The 22,690-nt window shown below is 36.6% G+C and overlaps 1 protein-coding gene across 1 annotated transcript in view; it reads left to right on the top strand.

The window, feature by feature from the left end:
• The window catches only part of LOC136862868 (plasma membrane ascorbate-dependent reductase CYBRD1), a 118,450-nt gene that overhangs the window by 44,137 nt on the left and 51,623 nt on the right, over nt 1–22,690 (top strand). The gene's annotated exons all lie outside the window — the stretch shown is intronic.

The raw sequence follows: 22,690 nt of genomic DNA, 5'->3' as shown, positions 1-22,690 counted from the left end.
ATTTTAAAAATTCACCCACTTTTTCAATTCTTTTAAACCCCTTAGGTGGATTTTCCGAAAACAAAAAAGTATGTGTTTCTTTATTTTTAAAGGAGATCCAAAATACAGTACCAACTTTCATGTCTCTAACATCTTCAGTTTTGGAGATATAAGTATCCTCATAAAATGAATTCATCTTCTCCCTTTTTTCCACCCCCTCTCCTTTTAAGTGGACTTTCCGAAAACAAAAAAATATGTGTTTCTTTATTTTTAAAGGAGATTCAAAATACCAAATTTCATGTCTGTAACATCTTCAGTTTCTGAGATATAAGTATCCTCTTGAACAGAATTCAACTCCTTCTTTACTTATTATCCCCCCCCCCCCCCTACGCGTCGGTTTTACGAAAAGAAAAAGTGCTTATTTTTAAAGGAGATTCCAAATACCAAGTTTCACATCTGTAACATATTTATCTTTTAGAGATATAAGTATCCTCATACTTATATACAACGAATATTTAATTCTTTCCCCCCACTCCGTAAGGGGATTTCCAAAAACAAAAGAAGATGTGTTTCTTTTTTTTTGAAGGAGATTCCAAATATCAGTTTTCACGTCTGTAACATCGTTCTTTTTTTATATAAGTATCCTCACAAAAAGAATTCTACTCCTTTTTCACCCCACCCCCATTAAGTTGATCCCCACCAAAATGCGTGTTTCTTTATTTTTAAAAGAGATTCCAATCACCAATTTTTACATCTGTAACCATCAGTTTTTGAGATATAAGTACCCACACAAAATGAATGAAATTTTTCCAATTCTTTTCACCCTCCCTCCTTAAGTGGATTTTCCAAAACAAGAAATACATGTTTATTTATAAAAGAGCTTCTAAATATCAATTATCATGACTGTAATCTCTTCAGTTTTCGAGATATGTGTCCTCATAAAAGGAATTAAACTCCTTTTCACCCCCTCCCCCAGTTTATTTTCCCCCTAAAATGCGCATTTCTTCATTTTTAAGGAGGTTCCAAATACCAATTTTCACATTGGTATCAACTTTAGTTTTTATAACATATAAGTAACAAGTATTCTCATAAAAATAATTCAATTATTTTTTCAATTCTTTCACCCCCCTTAATTGGACTTTCCAAAATCAATGGAATATGTGTTACTTTACTTTTAAAGGGGATTCCAAACACCAGTTTACACGTCTGCAACATCTACACTTTTTGAGATATAAGTAGACTCATACAAATAATTTAACTAATTTTTTAATTTTTTCACCCCCACCTAAGTGGATTTTCCGAAAACAAAAAAATATGCATTTCCTTATGAGATTCCAATCACCAATTTTTACGTCTGTAACGTCCTTGGTTTTAGACATATCAGTATCCAAATACAAAGAATTCACTCCTACTTTTCAGTCCTTTCTACACCCCCCTCCCCCCTCTCTCAAAGGTTTCTTCCGAAAAGAAAAAATAAGTGTTTCTTATTTTCGAAACGGATTAAATATACCAATTTTCACTTCTGTAACGTTAAGTTTTTTGATATATACTGTACATTCTATATATTTTTATGGGAGATTCCAAATACCAAGTTTTAAGTCTGTAAATTTTAAAGTTTTGTGAGATATAGCTATCCTCATTTAAAAATTTCACCCCTCTTTTCAACCCTTAGCAACAAAAAATACGTGTTTCTTTATTTTTAAAGGATATTCTAAGTACCAATATATATATTCTAAAAATTCACCCCCTTTTTTTGCTCCCCTTAAGTGGATTTTCTGACAAAATTATCTGTCTCTTTACTTTCACAGGAGATTACAAGTACCAGTTTTCAAGTCTGTAACATGTTAAGTGTCTGAGATATATTGTAGGTCTAGATATATATTTTTTTAAATTCCAGCCCATTTGTCACTTCCGTTCACCCACTATTCATTGGATTTTTCAAAAACAAAAACAAAAATATGTGTTTCTTTACTTTTAAAGGAGATTGGGAATAACAATTTTCATGTCTGTAATATCTTCAGTTTTTGAGATATAAGTATCCTCATAAAAGGTATTCAACCAATTTTCCCCCTTTTTTCACCCCGCTTAATGGGATTTTGTGAAAACAAAAAACACGTGTTCCCTTATTTTTATAGGAGATTCCAAATACCAAGTTTTACGTCTGTAAATTTTAAAGTTTTGTGAGATATTGCTATCCTCATTTGAAAATTTCACCCCTTTTTTCACCCCCTTAGCAACAAAAAATACGTGTTTCCTTATTTTAAAGGAGATTCTAAATACCAATTTTTACATCTGTAAACTTTTAAAGTTTTGAGATATAGATACACTAAATTTAAAAACTCCTAAAAATTCACTTCATTTGTCACTCCTGTTTAAGCCCAACTAATTGGATTTTCCAAAAACCAAAAAATATGTGTTTCTTTATTTTTAAAGGAGATTCAAAATACTAATTTTCAGATCTGTAATATCTTCAGTTTTCCAGATATAAGTATCCTCATTAAAGGCATACAACCACTTTTTTCACTGTTTTCCACCCCTCCTAGCAGGATTTTTCGAAAACAAAAATATATGTGTTTCTTTATTTTTAAAGGAGATTCTAAATACCAATTTTTACATGTTTTAAATTTTAAAGTTTTGAGATATAGATATACTCATTTTAAAAATTAACCCCCCTTTTCACCCAGTTAGTGACAGAATGTACAAAAATCCTCTCTTAGCGAGCACCTACATTGTAATATAAATGTATCCTCAAAATTTCATTTCTTTATGTCCAGTAGTTTTGGCTCGGCTATGATGAATCAGTCAGTCAGGACAAGTTATCTATATACCAGGTGGCTCTCGAACGCCGTACTTTCTACTTTAAATGCCCCTCATGCACAAATGAGAATGGAATGTCTGCCAACTGATTTTCACAGGGGCACTACTGCCAGCGGGCAGGTTACATCAGAATATGAAGAGATAAGAAACGGAGTGTCGCTCGCAGCATGTTACTCAGCGCTGCCGGTCTAATGCACCCCTTGCATTAGTAAACATCATTCTCGACCTCATAGTTCTAGGCTGGTGTATGGTACAGCCTCATATTTGCTGTCTGCATATCAGCAACAGCTCGTGTGATCAGCAGCGACGAATACACAGACATTATTTTAATCTGGACAGTCTTGTTGGAATGCAACAGAAGCTCCAAACAGACGTAGGCCTTCTACACATGTACTTCACCGAACACTACTAGTTTTTGTTTCATACAAGCAAATCTTCTATCGAGTGGAATGTCTACACATGTATAAATTAATAAGTTATTAGATTTCATTTACTGCATCTTTGGCGTATCTACAAACAGTAGCGGCGATTAGGGGGTGGGGCGAGGAGGGACAGTCGTCCCCCACCCCCCACTTTGTGGAGTAAACATTACATTTTTATTCCACTTTAGCCAGCTGGAACTAGGAATTGTTTTAAAATAAAGCTATTTGTACAAGCTTTGTCATCTTATCTGCTAATTCCTTTATTTATTTTCTTTAATTATTAACATAATTATTGACGGAAATACGCACAAAATGCTGTTCGTCGCGGCTAACCAATTTGTATAGCATTACAGCAAGTAGTGGAGGCTTTGCATGTGCTGTGAGGAAGGGTGGTAGAGGTACATATTTTTTTGCCAAGGTCATGGCCACTGAGTTATAATTCACCCACTTGCCACGTGCATTCATCAGTCTGGCAGTCTCTTTAGTGTCTGTTAGTTTCTTAGTGAGTATTCAAATACTAATGATTTTTAATTGCATAATCATGCCGTACTTCTATTAAATTATACCGGGCAAGGTGGCCGTGGGGTTACGGGCGCGCAGCTCTGAACTTGCACTCGGGAGATAGTAGTTTCGAATCTCACTTGTCAGCAGCCCTGAAGACGGTTTTCCGTGGTTACCCATTTTCACACCAGGCAAGTGCTGGGACTGTACCTTATTTAAGGACACCTTCGTTTCCTTTCTACGTGTATCCCTTTCCTGTCTCATCGTCGCCATAAATCCTATCTATGTCGGTGTGACGTAAAGTCAATTGTAAAAAAAAAATTTCACTTGTAATCGTATTTCAACGGGAGCTAATACCAACGTTCCTAAATTATTTCTTTGTGTTATATTATTTATTAACTAAATGCCCCGTTGTATGTTTGTGAGAAATGGTGAAGATTTTACTATAAAGCATTGAATCAAAGTCTCAAAAAACTTCTATTATGAATAATCCACAGGGCAGATTAATTACATTTACATATAAAATAACATAATAAAAACAAAATAATTTGGTCCGGTGAAAGTAAAGTTGGTATTCTCTCGCGTTGAAATTACAATTACAATTAAATATATCTTTTTTACAATTGACTTTATGTTGCACCGACACAGATAGAACTTATGGGAAGGAAGCGGCCGTGGCCTTAATTAAGGTACAGCCTCATCATTTGCCTGGTATGAAAATGGGAAACCACGGAAAACCATCATCAGGGCCGTTGACAGTGGGATTAGAAACCACTCTCTCCTGAGTGCAAGCTCACATCTGCACACCCGTAACTGCACGGCAAGCTCACCCGGTACATTTACATAGATGTACGGCATGATTATGCAATTAAAAAATCATTTAGTATTTGAATACACACTAAGAAACTAACAGACAATAAAGAGACTGCCAGACTGACGAATGCACGCAGCAAGCGGGTGAATTATAACTCGGTGGCCACAACCTCAGCAAAAAAATATGTACCCCTACTACCCTTCCTCACAGCACATGCAAAGCCTCCACTACTTCCCGTAGCTCTATACAATAAAGGAAAGATTTAGCATATAAGACAACAAGGCTTGTACAAGTAGCTCTTTTAAAGTAATTCCTAGTTCCAGCTGGCTAAAGTGGAATAAAATGTAACATTTACTCTACAAAGTGGGGGTGGGAGCGACTGTCCCTCCTCACCCCACCCCCTAATCGCTGCTTCTGTTTGTAGACATGCCAAAGATGCAGTAAATGAAATCTAATAACTTATTAATTTATACAATTGTTGACATTCTTTTATTCTCAACTCCAATTGAATTTCACAAGAAATTATCAGATCATCAAGTACACAGTGATCTAACGCCACAACAAGAACATAGTGCTCAATATTTTAATGCATACAGACTCTATTCTATTGTGTTTTATCCTATTTGACTACATGGAATTTAATTCCATGCATCCACACTTTGATTTAAAAAATGTTAAATTGTATTGGCAATAGTTTTGGATTTCTTAATGCCCCCCCCCCCCCCACTTTTATTAGGTCTTTATATGTACAGGATTTTTAATTTTAATTTGACTGACTGATGAAGGGAATGTATATAGATTCCCGAAACATGTACTAGACTTTTGTAAATAAATATAAATAATTAATATTAAGTATTGACTAAGCGGACCAACACCTACATATTTATTGACGTTCAACTCGATAAATGAGTTGATTGTATGGAACAAAAACTAATACTGTTTGGCAAAATATGTGTCTAGAAGGCGTACGTCTGTTTGGAGCTTCTGTTGCACTCCAACCAGGTTGTCCAGCTTAAAATAATGTCTGTGTATTCGTCGCTGCTTATCACACTAGCCATTGCTGATATGCAGACAGCAAATATAGTGTGGCTGTACCATACACCAGCCTAGAACTATGAGGTCGAAAACGATGTTTACTAATGCAAGGGGTGCATTAGACTGGTAGCGCTGAGTAACATGCTGCGAGCGATACTCTGTTTCTTATCTCTTCATATTCTGACGTAAACCGCCCGCTGGCAGTAGTGCCCCTGTGAAAATTAGTTGGTAGACATCCCACTCATCATTTGTGCATGTGGGGCATTTATAAGTAGAAAGTACGGCGTTCAAGAGCCACCTGGTATATAAAGTAACATGTCCTGACTGACTGCCAACTGGCAACTTAACATGTTGCAGACATGAAAATTGGTATTTGGAATCTCCATTAAAAATACGGAAACACATATTCTTTGGTTTTTGGAAAAAACCTTAAAGGGGTGAGAGAAAGAATTGAAAAATTAGTTAAATTATTTCTATTATAATGTATGTATATATACCAAAAAATTTAAAGATGTTGCAATCGTGAAAACTGGTATTTGGAATCTCATTTTAAAATAAAGAAACATGCATTTGTGGGGGATTCACCTTGGTAGGGGGGATGAAAACGGAGATGAATTCCTTTTACGAGGATACATATATCTCAAAAACTGAAGATGTTACAGACGTGTTAATTGGTATTTGGAAGATCTTTTAAAGAAACGGGTACTGTTTGTTTTTAGAAAATTCACGTGAGTCGGGAGTGTGAAAGGAATTTAAAAAATTTAATTCTTTTTCTGGAGAAACTTATATCTCAAAACTGAAGGTTGCAGATGTGAAAATAGGTATTTGGAAACTCTTTAAAAATAAAGGAACACGCATTTTTTGGGTGGGGGAAACCAACTTAACGGGCAGAGGTGGAGTGAAAAAGGAGTTGAATACTTTTCATGAGGATACTTATATCTCACAAACTGAAGATGTTACAGACATGAAAATTCGTATTTGGAATTTTCCTTCAAAGTAAAGAAACACATAATATTTTGTGTTTAGAAAATCCACTTAGGGGGGTGAATTAATTGAAAAATTAGTTGAATTCTTTTTATGAAGATAATTATATCTCGATAACTAAGGCTCTTATACACGTGAAAATAGACATGCATATTTGGGGGGAAATCAACTTGATGGTGGGGGGGGGTGAGAAAGGAGTTTAGCCCTTTAAGTTGCAAAAGACTGGGAGACTGAAAAAATCAATTTTATTGCATGTTTAGAATCAAATACAATAGACTATCATACAGACATGCTTATTATACAAAATCATATTCATTTAGTGATATATTTTTGGTGGGAAACATATATCCCACTGCCACTTCCCGACAGCTGACATTCTTGGGGTGTTCATTGGGATAATAATTTCCCACCTAGTAAATTACGTAGTATTTTGCACAAGTAGCATAACTTTCTGGCTGAGGGGTTTGTTCTCCAGTATTTCTCATAGCAATGTCGCTGTTGAATAATTAGTCTTCTGAAGAAAGGGTTGAGTCGCTGTCTGACACAACAGCAGGGAATTACGGACGTCTTTCCGCTGTTGCAGAAGCAGATATGAAGTCTGGATCGGCCAGCGAGATGTCAGATAATCCTAATTCAGAATCATCAGAATCAGATCGTTCTAATAACAGAGACATACAGTATTTCCTCTTTGCTCTTCCTTCACCACTGGTGGAAGGTTCCATTTCTGGCTGTGAATTAGATCTCCTTCCTAAGAGAAAGAAAATATAAAGCGTATAACTCAAGTTTTCATCCGTCAACAGCATGTATCCAAATGCCGTCACTGCAATTGTTGGCACTATATAGTAATACTATTTTAATAGTCAAGCTAACTGCTAAATAAACTCACCAAAACTGAGTGAGCAATCTTCAGCATCACTAGCATCACTATTGCCTGCTGATCTGGAATTTCCTCTTCCAGCCACTTTGCAATATTCTCCATACTCCTCGGCAATAAATACAAATCTACAAAATAAGCGTGTAAACACGTCCATTTGTATCATAATACAAATTAGATCATATACTCAGATACTGAAGTATACCTAACAGCCTTCAAATGTACACCAATGTGTGTATGCTGATAAACTGGTGTGAAAAATCTGCATACATGACTTCAAGTTGGTATAACAACTTGGCCAAGATAGAGAACAACAAAATATTGCATACACAAACAACTAAATATGTAATTCACTGATATGCAGTCCGATACTTGTGATCTGTGGCACCCGAATTTATTTCTGAAACATCAAAATTTGTAAACAAAAATATAACCTGAATCATTACTTGACATTTAACATTTATAACTGTAAATCAATGCATCAAGGTACAAAACTAAAGCATAATATTAGTTGTATATATGTTACAGAAAACTATTATTTCAAATTAGACTTCCTCCTTGGCTCAGGTTTCCAATAAATTGCTTCAAACTCGCCTATTACAACACAACATCGTCTGTAAAGAACTTCAAGCAACCACCTGGTAACATCTGACTTGCTGGTCAAAGAGTAAATATATGACTGCGGCAATTTATGCACTCCCTGTGTCCAGCACATGAAACTACATAATCTTTGCGCGGTGGGAACTAGATATCTCTCTGGAGCACTAGCGTATACTAGGTGGGAAGAATATATCCCAAAGAAACTTAAAGGGTTAATTCCTTTTCACGAGGATACACGTACTGTTATCTCAAAACTGAAGATGTTACACTCGTGATAATTGGCATTTGGAAGCTCTTTTATAAATAAAGAAACAAGTATTTCTTTTTGTGGAAAATTCACTTAAGGGGGGGAGAGTGAAAGGAAGTGAAAAATTTAATTCTCTTTATGGAGAAACTCAGATCTCAAAAATGAAGGTAACAGGCATGGAAATTGGTATTTGGAATCTACTTTACAAATAAAGAAACACGCATATTTTGGGTGGAGCGAAACCAACTTAACGGGCGGGTGTGGAGTGAATAAGGAATGTAATTTTTTATGAAAAACTGAAGATGTTAGAGGCATGAACATTTGTATTTGGAATCTTCTTTCAAAGTAAAGAAACACGTGTTCTTTTGTCTTCGGAATAACCACTTAAGGGCGGTGAATGAATTGAAAAATTAGTTGAATTCTTTGTATGAGGATACTTATATCTCAAAAGCTAAGGATGTAAAAGACGGGAAAATTAGTATTTGAAATCTCCTCTGAAAATAAAGAAACAAATATTTTTTAGTTTTTGGATAATCCGATGAATAGGGTGTGAACAGGAGTGACAAACGCAGTGAAATTTTAAAAAGACTATATCTACAAATTATTTCAGATACGTAACATATTACAGATTTGATAACTGGTATTTGGAATTCCTGTAAAAGTAAAGGAACATATTTTTTCCTCAGAAAATCCAGTTAAGGGGAAGTGAAAAAAGGGGGTGAATTTGTAAAATTAGCATATCTACAGTATATCTCAAAAACTTTAAAATGTTACAGACGTGAACATTAGTATTTAGAATCTCCTTGAAAAATAAGGAAACACGTATTCTTTGGTTTAAAAAAACCCTTGACGTGGGCGGGAGTGGGGGTGGGGGAAGAATTGAAAAATTAGTTGAATTATTTGTATGAGAATATATAAAAGAACATGTCCTGACTGACCGACCGACTGACTGACTGATTCATCATCGCCGAGTCAAAACTACTGGACATAATGAAATGAAATTTTGAGGATACATTTATAGTACGGGGTGTCCGAGAAGTCCCCGTACTCCTAGTTTCATATTTTGTTATATTATGGCATGGACAATTGAGTTTTTATAATTGGGGTATTCAATAGTTGTTTTATTGGTATTGGTATCCCTGCTGCTAGCGTTGTTGTCAGTCTTATTTCAGTTGTTAAGTCATGGCGGACGTGAGCAGACACAGCTACACTGTTGAGGAGCGATTAGTGGCGTGTGTGTGTGGGTGCATGAACAAGCACATATGGGGCAAACAATTACAGTGATAATGAGTGCATTTAGAGATCGCTTTGGCAAACCCCCACCTCGTAAAGCTACTCTGCTTGATTGGGAGGAACGTGCGTTTGCTTCAGGCAGTGTCGAAGAGAGGCCGCGTAGTGGACGTAAGAAGAAGAAACGTGTGCCGCCGTCGCTCAATAAATTGAGCAGTCTCCATTGAAATCCATTCGCAAAAAAGCAGCTGAACTTCAAGTACCGCGGTCAAAAATGCATGACCACATTAAAAGAGATTTGAAAATGAAAGGATTTAGGCCGATGCATGTGAATGAATTATCTGACAATGACGTGGATCAACGAGTTGCAGCCTGCCGTGCTTTGTTGGCACAATTCCCAACTGCCGTGTCTAGATCAAGAGTGATAGTTTCTGATAAATGTGCGATATATCGCAGTTCACATAGGAGGAATGTGGTTTTCTGGTCTAAGGAAAATACTCATTATGTGCAAGAGTTGGAAAGGAACCCCCCTCACGTTATGGTATGGGCCGGGATATCATTACGTCGCTTGTGCAGACCGTATGTTTTTGATGGGCATGTGAATGGAAAATCTTATTTGCATATGTTACAATCTTGGTTAATACCTCAACTTCAAGACAAGGGAATCATGGGTCATGTGTAAACAGCAGAATGGGGCTCCAGCACATTTTGCTATTCAAGTGCGCGAGTTCCATGATGAACAATTTCAAGGCCGCTGAATTGGCCGTGGCTCGCCAACATCTCCAGCCCCGTTGAATGGCCACCACGAAGCCCGGACCTTACCACACCAGACAACTCATTATGGGGAATAATCAAGTCCCATGTTTCTCAACGTCGGTACACGACTAATGAAGAATTGCGCCAAAGTGTGGAGGAAGCCTTTCGTTCCATAACTCCTGAGATGCTCCGCAAGATGTCAATGAGGACTTGGAGATGGACAGAACTCTGTGTAAGGCATGATGGTGCACATTCAGAATCCCTGGATTCATACTTTGTATATGTAAGTACTCCACTATAATATGAAACGTATGAAACTAGGGGTACGGGGACTTCTCGGACACACTGTACAATGCAGGTGCTCGCTAGGGAGGGTTTTTGGATATTCCATCGCTAATGGGGTTAAAAGGGGGGTGAAATTTTAAAACGAATGTATCTATATCTCAAAACTTTAAAGTTCGCAGATATAAAAATTGGTATTTAGAATCTCCTTTAAAAATAAGGAAACACGTATTTTTGTGTTTTGGGAAAACCAATAGGAGGGGTGAAAAAGGGTGAAAAACGGGTTGAATGCCTTTAATGAGGATACTTATATCTCAGAAACCGAAGATATTACAGACCTGAAAATTGGTATTTGGAATCTCCTTTAAAAATAAAGAAACAAGTACTTTTTCGTTTTGGAAAATCCTATTAATACGAGGAGAAAAGGAGGGTGAATTTTTAATATGAGTATGTCTCTATCTCAAAACATTGAAAGTTTACAGATGTAAAAATGGGTATTTAGGATCTCCTTTAAAAACAAAGAAACATGTATTTTTGGTTTTCGGAAAATCCCAATAGAAGGGGTGAAAAGGGGGCTGAATGTCTTTAATGAGGATACTTATATCTCAGAAACTGAAGATATTACAGACCTGAAAATTGGTATTTGGGATCTCTTTTGAAAATAAAGAAACACATATTTTTTGTTTTAGGAAAATCCAATTAATGGGGGGATGAAAAGAGGGGTTTTTAAAATGAGTGTATCTATATCTCTAAAACTTTAAAAGTTTACACATGTAAAAATTGGTACTTAGAATCCCCTTAAAAAAAGAAACTCGTATTTTTTGTTTTCGGAAAATCCTAATAGGAGGGGTGAAAAAGGGGTTGAATGTCTTTAATGAGGATACTTATATCTCAGAAACTGAAGATATTGCAGAGCTGAAAATTGGTATTTAGAATCTCCTTTAAAAATAAAGAAACATGCACTTTTTTGTTTTTGGAAAATCCATTTAACGGGGGGATGGAAAGGGTGGTGAATTTTTAAAATGAGTGTATCTATATCTCAAAACTTTTAAATTTTACAGATGTAAAAATTGGTATTTAGAGTATTTTGTTTTCGCAAATTCCCAATAGGAGGGGTGAAAAAGGGGATGAATGCCTTAAATGAGGATACTTATATCTCAGAAACAGAAGATATTACAGATCTGAAAATTGGTATTTGGGATCTCATTTGAAAATAAAGAACCACGTATTTATTCTTTTTGGAAAATCCATTTAATGGAGTAAACAGGAGTGACAACTTGGGGTGAATTTTGAGAAAGACTATGTCTACAGTACTGAACCGTTCCCATCCATCAATATCACATATGCCGGGCTGAGTCGGTGAGCATCGTGGTTCGTTCGGTCTCTGGGCGAAAATTAAATCTAACTTCTATAAAAACATCACTAGTGGTGTATATGAACGGGAAACAGTTGCATTTGTTGTGAATAAGAGGCAGATAAAGGGGTAAAATAGATTTATTCAATAGAGCACATAATTAATATTCATACTAAAGAAATTCCACAAAATACAATAATACATGACGCAAAATGTCATAAAAAATAATGTGCCGTGCACATCAGAAATAACTACAAATTACATTACTGAAATAGGTCGGTCCAAATACCGAGCAAATAATTTATACAAACAAAATATTAAATCTTGGCCTGATCTACATCGTTAATTATAGGCAACGCCGCCAAGTGAATATGCCGATTTCCCCGAGGGGAATTTCGATTACGACCGTCCATAAGCTATGCTTCGACAAGAGAAAGTCACGCCAGTTTCATTCCATAATACACCTATTTACATATACAAAATTATTAATCATGCTAAGGGAAAATCCAGGGATCCTAACTTATATACTACACAGATTCTACTGACAGATCCGATCTGTCGCAAACAACCAGCCTGAAGCTGCATACCACCAGAGGAAATTAGCTCCGGGCTAAATTTAAGAGACAAAGATTAATTCGTCAAGACACAACACGCTGACAACAAACACGACAAGGCACTCCCATACAAACTACATGAATAAAGAAACACAACTCCTGTAAAATAACAGCACAATTACAATATAAAGAAAATATATACATGCAGTCAGAGCACTTCCTCATCACTAAGCCATTAGTGGCACGCCCCTGTCCGCGCCGGGCTGTCAGGACATCCCCCTTGGACAAGTGGAAACTTTCACTTTTCATAGGACCGTAACACAGCTGGAACGTGATTCATACTACCTCGCAAACGACTCCAGGCAATCGGAGTGCAGCTTATACTTGGCGGGGTGAAAGTAATTGCTTCCTTCACGGCTATCCCAGTCAGACTTGCTCGCACAACGAAAGGAGGTTTGTCTCTTAAATACTGCTGCCTCATTACGTAAACTAATTATTTCTCCCGTTTATAAAATCTTCTATGACAACAGAAACATCTCTTCTTCACATTTCAATACATATACCGCAAAAATCGCTCTCAAGGAAGACGTCACACATGGCCTTCCGTCTTAGCGGCTCGGGAGTTCGATTCTCGACTCTGTCTCTTTACTCTGCGGGCATATCCAAGCCCATCCTTGTATGAAGCAGCTTTCCCTACTAACATCCCTTCATTGCCATGTTCACAGGCATTCAAATCCTTATCTGACTTCCGCATCATATATCAGGCGATCTCAGACTTTCTCAACCCTCGCATTATTTTCCACCCCGATCTCCTGTCGTCTCTGCTCATTAAAAGAATCTAACTACCCAACGACGACGTCGTGGCGTTCCTGTGGCAGCGAATATATACCTGAAATCGCGCACAAATAAAATCGAAGCTTAAAATAAATTCATGCACACACACTCCTAACTTTACCTATTCACAACCCTTTTTCCCATAACTAAACTAACCATGAATCAAAGCAACAAATAAGGGCAATAGCATGCATGCTGCCCTGGATCTCCCACTGTTTAATTGACAAATTATGACTCAGCTCTAGCAAGCTGATATATACCGTTAATATTACATTCGAACTGGATGAAACTGTGCTGACCTCAAATGTTACCCACATGCTTAAAAATCTGACATATCCACTTAATTTTGTTGTCTTCAGCCCTCACACCATCTGCACAACTGCTGCGTCAGGAGATAACTCAGCCATCATACAACCTTTGATGGCGTCACAACATAGATGAATAACACTTGTGGCTTCCATGATTGTCCTTGCAGATAACACTCCTACAATGAATGGAAAATAGGTTACCACTGCACTTGCTCAATTGCATACGCGCACACAATTTAAGCAGATATTGCTTAGCACACTAAAATGGATATAAATAATTCTTTGATCAGAATCTAAGTACCGTGGAATACGCCGCGGATCAGTCCGTATGCAAGAGCAATTACGATACGATCGCACACGTTTTCTCCGCGTTCGCGAAACCGACCCGAAATGTTGGCGTGTATCACAGCTAGTCCGTTCACGCGATCTTACCGGTATGCACATCTATCGTCCCTTTGGTCTATCGCGCTCACACATGCGTGGTACCTACCGCACTCGGCGTAAGAGCGAAGCGTCACACGTGTAGCGGTAAATGTACATACACGGACTTGTAACTCCCGTATTATTTAAATGTAAATCACACCAGGGCGATACATTTTAATGTAGTCTGGGTACGCTTCTATGTGCATAATATTCATATTGCAGTCATAAAGAAATAACGTCACGAAAATACCAACCTTCTCCAAGCCACTGTTGGTTTTATGGACCCACCCGTCGTTCAAAAGAGGGGGTGGCCCAGTCGACTATGGCTCGAGGTTTCAACTGCTTTCTCAAGACAAAGCCCACAACCGTTGGAACCTCGCCAAATATATAGGTTGAAGTTAGCAGATGAATGAACAGATAAAAAGGTCTAAATTCAATTACAACTCAAAAGGCGTATCAAAACCGTGGAGCACGGGTTATTTATCAGATTTTTCCCATATTTCTAGCAGGTCGGCACTATAATGATCGAAGTTAGCAATCCCGCGCAATTCTCTTGGAACAAACCCATGTGCGTAGGACTCGCTTTCACAGCTCGCGATTGGCTCTCTTCAAACTCGCCGCGCATTAGGTGACGCCGCGACACACCCGCAGCCTCGTTCAAACTTTCAAACCACAGACCGATTCAAACCTGGCTACTGGCCGCCCTTCCAGGGTGCGGCCTAGAATAAAACCGTTCGCTTGCCACCTCGCAAACAAAGTCTTTCAAATAACGCCTCCACAGTTTTGCGCAATATGCAAATAAAAGTCCCTGGGGCGATATGATGTTTCAGTACATCTCAGAAAAGTAAAATGTTACAGACGTACAAAATTGGTATTTGGAATCTCCTGTAAGAGTAAAGAAATATAGGTGATTTGTTTTTGGAAACTCCACTTAAGGGGAACTAAAAAGGGGGTAAATGTTTAAAATGAGCATTTCTACAGTATATCTCAAAAACTTAACAAGTTATCGAAGTGAAAAATAGTATTTTTATCTCTATTAAAAATTAAAAAACATGTATTTTTTTGTTTTCTGGAAAACTACTTGGGTGGAGGGGTAAGAATGACTGAAAATGGTGTTGAATTCTTTTAATTAGGATACTGATATCTCAAAAGCTGAAGATGTTACGGACATGAAATTTGGTATTTATAATCTCCTTTAAAAATAAAGAAATACGTATTTTGTGTTTTCGGAAATCCACCTAAAGGGAGGGGGGTTGAAAAATTAGTTGAATTATTTGTATGAGGATACTGTTATCTCAAAAACGAAAAATTCTGCAGACATGAAAATTGGTATTTGGAATCTGCTTAAAAATTAAAGAAACACATATTCTCAGAAAATCCAATAAAAGGGGGGAGGTGAAAGAATGAAAAAATGATTGAATTAATTGTTTGAGGATATTTACATCTAAAAAAACTAATGTTGTTACAGACTTTAAAATTGGTATTAGGATCTCCTTTTAAAAAAAGAGAAAAGTGTTTTTGGGGGAAATCATCTCGGCGGCGGGGGTGAAAGAAAGTTGAATTCCTTTTATGAGTAAACATATCTCAAAAACTGAAGATGTTAGAGTCGTGATAATAGGTATTTAAAAGATCCTTTACTATTAAAGAAACAAGTATTCTTTGCCGGACAATTCACCTGGGGGGGGTAGTGTGAAAGGAAGTGAAAAAATTGAATTTTTTATAGGGATACTTGTATCTCAGAACTGAAGGCAACAGACGTGAACATTGGTATTTGGAATCTCCTTTAAATATGCTTTCTTTTCTTGGGTGTGGGGGTTAATCTACTTAACGGCGGTGGGGTAAAAAAAGGAGTTGAGACCAATTGATTTTATTGTTCATAATGTACTTATTCTGATCATAAAAATTGGTATTAGGATCTCCTTTAAAAACAAAGAGAAAAGTGTTTTGGGGGAAATCATCTCGGCGGCGGGGGTGAAAGAAAGTTGAATTAGAAAGTTGAATTAGAAGTAGATTTGCAGACTACTTTTAATAAAGTTACGAAATGGGCAGAAGAGAACCAGCTGAGGTTAAATGAAAATAAGACTGTCTCTATGACCTTCAGAAAAGGAGGAAAACGGGGAACATTCTTAATCAATGACCAACATCTAAAGTCAGTCACACATTTTAAGTACCTAGGAGTCACTTTTCAAACACCGGGGAACGTGTTCTCTTTACATGTAAAAGACCGACTAAATGCTGCCATAAAATCCATTAACGACATCAGATCATTGAGCCATCTCTCACTTTCATGTGCCATCGAGTTATTTCATCTTAAGGTTAGTCCTGTAGCCACCTATGGATTAGAAAATATATGGATATATCTTGGAAAGAGGCAACTACATAGTATAGAGAAGGTGAAAGCTTTCTATTTAAAGAAAGTACTTTGCCTGTCAAAGTACACTCCATCACGCCTCGTATACCAACTGCGGAGGGAATTATTCTTTGTGGAAGAGCTGCGTTTGAAACTACTGCTCCCGGCCACCCCAGCGTATAAGGAACTCCTACAAGAGCTTCAACAAAAGAGAGACAGCATATGGTGGGACTTTTACCAGTGTGATGCGATGATCAACCGCAACTGGACTCAGGGAGGCTATGAGTTGAGACACGTTGTGACGAGACTCTCAGTCCATGGGTTTCACCAACGCCTGTGTATTAAAGCGAGCTTTCATGAGCCAAGTCCGGACTGCAGGTGCAAAAGATGCGGCGAACTTTGTGAACGCTATCACTCACTTATGTGTAAACTGAGAATAGAATCCTTAACAAAATTCTGTACAGACGACTGTTCATAAGAATTTTTTTCCATGCACATTTGTGCGCAATAAAACATTTATTATTCTGATCATAAACTGACCATTTTTAATCTTTCCTGGGTTCGTTTTTAAGAGCCATCTTTTCCTTTGGAGAACATAAAATTAGATTACAGTAGATTCTCCTGGCATATAAATAAAAATTTAAACACATTTGAAAAAAACGATAGGAATGAGATTGACCGTGCAATTGTTCACCTCTATAATAAGGTCAATAATGCAGGGAAGTATACCATTCGTGTCGCCAGAGATCTTGCGCACTTGCCTATGCACGACGATGGTGCTGGTCACATTGTCGCCAACGACAATGGCAGCAGATGTAATTTACCGCCAAGTAGCGGTCTTGCATCTTGATGTGGGGTTCAGAACAACAACAACAATAATAATAATAATAATAATAATAATAATAATAATAATAATAATAATAATAATAATAACAATAATAATAATAATGTTCTGGACCGTCGTCCAAATGTGCGGACCGCGCTAGAAACAGGTCAAGGCCGGGTAATGACTACGATTGCAGTCCGGCCGCGGGTTCAGTACCGCCAAGGCACCTAAGACGACACCACGCCAGATATCCTCAAGGATTTGAACCATATTAAAAATGCTTATGGGAAAAGATGGCAAAGATTTAGGGACCCAACTGACCAGGTGGAATACCTGGGCCTAGCCCGGGACGTACGAAATCGATTGCTGGAAATAAAGTTTGAGAAATGGGAGGAACTTTGCCGTAATCTCTCAGAGTCAGATCACGAATTTTGGCGGGTTCTCTCAGAAAACGAGTCAGATCGCGAATTTCGGAGAATTATATATAAGCATTCAATTATAAATGTCATTATAATACCGTATCGAAGCACGGGTATCTTGCTAGTACATACCAAAAAATTAAAGATATTACAAACGTGAAAACTGGTATTTGGAATCTCCTTTTAAAAATAAAGAAACATGCATCTGGCGGGATCAACTTGGTAGGGGAGGGTGAAAACGGAGATGAATTCCTTTTACGAGGATACATATAGCTCAAAAACTGAAGAGAATTTATAGTCGTGATAATTGGTATTTGGAAGCTTTTTTAAAGAAATTGGTACTGTTTGTTTGTGGAAAATTCACTTGAGTGGGGAGTGTCAAAGGAAGTGAAAAAAATTGAATTCTTTTTCTGGAGAAAATTATATCTCAGAACTGAAGGTTACAGATGTGGAAATTGGGATTTGGAATCTCCTTTAAAAATAAAGAAACATACATTTTCTGGATGGGTGAAATCAACTTGACGGGTGGGGGCTGTGTGAAAAAGAAGTTCATTATAATTGGTATTTGGAAGCTCCTTTGTAAATAAAGAAACAAATATATTTGGTTTTCGGAAATTGCACTTAAAAGGGGTGAATGAATTGAAAAAATAGTTGAATTCTTTGTATGAGGATACTTGTATCTCAAGAACTCTAGATTTTTTCAAAATAAATGCACACTTTTGGGGAGTGGTTAATCAACTTAACGGGTAGGAAGTGGGGGTGGGGTGAAAAAGCAGTTGAATTACTTTTATGACGATACTTATATCTCAAAACTGAAGATGTTACAGACGTGCAAGGTATTATTTGGTTATCTAAAAATAAAGAAACACGCATTTGTTTTTTTTTTTAGAAAAAAGTAATGGGTGTGGGGTGCAAAATAAGTAAATAAGGAGTTGAAATATATTTTCGAGGATACTTTATCTTAAAAACTGAAGCTGTTACAGACGTGAAGGTTGGTATTTTGAATTTCCTTTCAAAATAACCATTTTTTTGTTTTGGAAAGTCCACTTAAGGCGGGAGAGGGGTGGAAAGAAATGAAGAGAAGAAGGTGAATTATTTTTATGAGGATACTTATATCTCAAAAGCTAAAAATGTTAAAGATTTTGAAAATTGGTATTTGGAATCTCCTTTGAAAATCCAAGAAATACGTATTTTTTAGTTTTTGGATAATCCGATGAATAGTGTGTGAACAGGAGTGACAAACGTGGTGAATTTAAAAAAAGACTAGATCTGCAAATTATCTCAGATACAGTATGTAACGTATTACAGATTTGAAAGCTGGTATTTGGAATTTCTGTAAAAGTAAAGAAACATTTTTTTCGGAAAGTCCACTTAAGGGGAAGTGAAAAAAGGAGGTGAATTTCTAAAATTAGCATTTCTACAGTATATCTCAAAAACTTAAAAAATGTTACAGACGTGAACGTTGGTATTTGGAATCTCCTTTAAAAATAAGGAAACCCATATTCTTTGGTTTTTGGAAAAAAGCCTTGACTGAGGGGGAGGAGAATTGAAAAATTAGTTCAATTATTTGTATGAGAAGATATATATATTGTCCCCTATTTCCCGGACAGGCTCAACTGGTGCATGAGAGTCGCTTATTTTAGGGACAGTTTAAGGAACAAGAACTGACGACAATTAAAAAACACACAAATAAAAACAATAAGGTTTGACCTTTATTATAAATAGCACTCCTTTTTAAACAAATGAAACAAAAAATTTAACAAAATCTTGATGTTTGAATTCTTATCTCTTCTCGTAAGATAGTGTTAGAGTAAGCTAACTTGACTCATGCTCTTAAATTGCTGTTCAAGAATGGAAACGGAAAAAAACAATAATTTCTTATTAACACAGCACCACACACAATTAACAACCAGATATAAACAAATTATATAAACATCGTGATAAACATACATTCCACAAGGAGGTTATACAAACTTAAAAGGAGCAAAGAGAGAATGTAAAGATTGGTCACTAAGTCTTTGGAGTCGTTTAATGTAGATGGAGCCACCACAATAGTTTGAACAATTCTGACTATCTGCTCTTTCCACACTGAAGCATGATATGCACTGAAAGGTTAATAAAATCAAAATTAGCCTCATCTGGCTTATTGGAAGCAAAAGAGTTTGGTAATGAACCTCATCCTATCATTATTGAATTATTTCATTAACAAACTGGCTATTGCAACACAATATTTCACATCATAAATATAAATCTCATTTATTCAAAAACGATTCTTAAATGCCAACAAAGTCTAGAAAATCTCACAAATAATGCTGAAATGTTTGTATCATAATCTCGTCTTAATCATGATTAATAATTCCATTTAATCAAAGTAATTTTTACAGCTCAAATTTGAAAAAATTAAATGCCTGAGAATTAAATTTAATTAATATGATTTCAAAAATTAAATCGATCCTAGATTTCTCAAATTATTTTCATACCATAAGTAAACCTTCTTAGAATATCCTCCAAGATGATTCAAATTAATTCTGTCATTTATAAGTTAACGTTGTGCAACGCAAAGAAAAATTTAAAACTGTTTAAATATTCCTGTCTACAGAACTTTGTTCGTATGAGGTTGAAATAATACGGGCTTATTCATTTTTACTAGCACATTAATATAAAATGTAATGAATTATCCCATAAAAATTCCTAAACATAATAAATTCAACCAAATAACTTAGCATGAACAATGCCGAAATAACCTACACCCACCATGATGAACATGTGGACAGGTTAAAACCACATTTAATAAATCAGTAGAAAATATTCCTACCTACTGCACTTACACCACACTCGCACATACGATACACAAATTTATGTACAGTATTTGCATTGGAATTCTAGAATTTTATTTTTATGTTCTGATTTTTAGTCATAATCCTATCAATGGAATGATCAAATAATAGTATTTAATAACTCGTAATGTTCGACTGTCGGTAGCACATGATTGAATATGGGCAATCACTTTTGAAAGAAGTAGTAGGATTTACACGACGTTGATCACATAAAAATCAGCAACATGCCATTCAGAAGAAATAGACAACAATTATCACCCCATTAATCAGGTTAAATATCAATGTCACTGGGCATGCGGTCTGTGAGTAACGATAAATTATTTTTATCTCTAAATCTCATTAATATTATTCTCCATGTGCTCAAAATTCGCAGAACGTATGGTAACCCAAGACACATGCTTCTCCAAAATAAATCCATAAATTAATCCCGCAGGCTTTCGTTTCATTCCAGACCCATAATTCACCAATAGAGCACACATTAAATATATCACAAGAACAATAAACATGATTATCACTAAAGACCATTAATCTCTCATCTAACGGGTCTATAATAATAATAATAATAATAATAATAATATTAATAATAATAATATAATAAATAATAGATTATTAGTTACGCCATAAGTCTGAATTTAACACTGCATTAAATGACACTAACCCACCTAAGTTCACAGAAATGCATAAGAAACACATTGAAATCTTGTCAAATAAGACTTAACAAAATTCTGTCCCACACAAGTTCGCAAATCAAAGATTGTTTAAATCAAATTACCTTTTATCGGAAGGGTCCATTCTTTTTAAATAATAGGTTTAAATATTTGCAAGGATTAGAATGAATCTCAGAAGACACTCTATAACTAACTACACTAATAGAGACCAAATAACATTCATACACAATGTAACTATACTACCATGACACCATGAGAATGAAATAGGAAAATATTGCAATTTTGAACTAACCTAACAGAAATACTGATTTAAATGAAGAGGTTCACATTACTTCTACAAAGATGGACAGTAAAATGTTACGAAAATGTACTTATGTTTTTGATGTAACTCGATCTATCCAGGTGATTGGAAACTGCTCACATATTGCAGGTCGTCCTCGTTATTCTCTCCCTCATGTTAGATTGTGCCTGCATTTAGCACAGCATGTCGACAGCAAAGTCCATTTTCTCAGATGAATTGTTTGCTCCTCTTGTAAATTGATGAAACATCCTGATGTGGCTGGTTATTGTGATTTGTAGAGGTCCTTTTCTATCTTGAAATTCCGAAGGTAGCTGAAACTTACACAAAGTAGTCTTAGCAAAATTGTCAAGTTTAACCACGTTGAATAATTAGCTTGATGTACACACTTAACTTCGAGGTTCGTGAAGTCTGCAGAAGTACGGAGTCAAATAATAAAGAGAAGATTTTAATGCATTTAACATGAGTTTATATTCCATCAGCTAAGGAGGTGTGGCTTTGTCCTGATGCTTAATTGGTTGTCATGACGTTCGTTAATTTGTTGTAATTGTTTCCAGAAATCACTGGTGCTCCAAGTGAAACTATGACCAGCGCTCGTCTGCGGAAGGGGCCTTGAAAAATTCCAAGCTGGCCACGTGACTATCTAGTGTCATTGATTGCTGGCTGGAAAAATCGATACTCTGGCCTTGCTCAAAACTTGCCAAACCACTTTTCTGAATTACAACACAGCTACTCATGAATAAAACATGACACTGCACTTCTAATAAAAGAATGATGTTGGCAATTAAAAATACCTAATAAAATGCTTATTATAGGCCAAATTTGAAGGGGACAATATATATACACTGACTGACAGAGCAAATGCAACACCAAGGAGGAGTGGTTCGAAAGGTATGAAAGTTGGGGAAAAACAGAGTCGGCACGGAAGAATAATTGATGTTTATTTCAAACCGATATGCAGGTTACACAATGCGCACGGCATCGACTCAGTAGGATGTAGGACCACCGCGAGCGGCGATGCACGCAGAAACACGTCGAGGTACAGAGTCAATAAGAGTGCGGATGGTGTCCTGAGGGAATGGTTCTCCATTCTCTGTCAACCATTTGCCACAGTTGGTCGTCCGTACGAGGCTGGGGCAGAGTTTGCAAACGGCGTCCAATGAGATCCCACACGTGTTCGATTGGTGAGAGATCCGAAGAGTACGCTGGCCACGGAAGCATCTGTACACCTCGTAGAGCCTGTTGGGAGATGCGAGCAGTGTGTGGGCGGGCATTATC

Source organism: Anabrus simplex, chromosome 2 (genome assembly GCF_040414725.1).
Source record: "Anabrus simplex isolate iqAnaSimp1 chromosome 2, ASM4041472v1, whole genome shotgun sequence".
Taxonomy (NCBI): Eukaryota; Metazoa; Arthropoda; class Insecta; order Orthoptera; family Tettigoniidae; genus Anabrus; species Anabrus simplex.
This window is presented reverse-complemented; position numbering and strand designations above follow the sequence as displayed.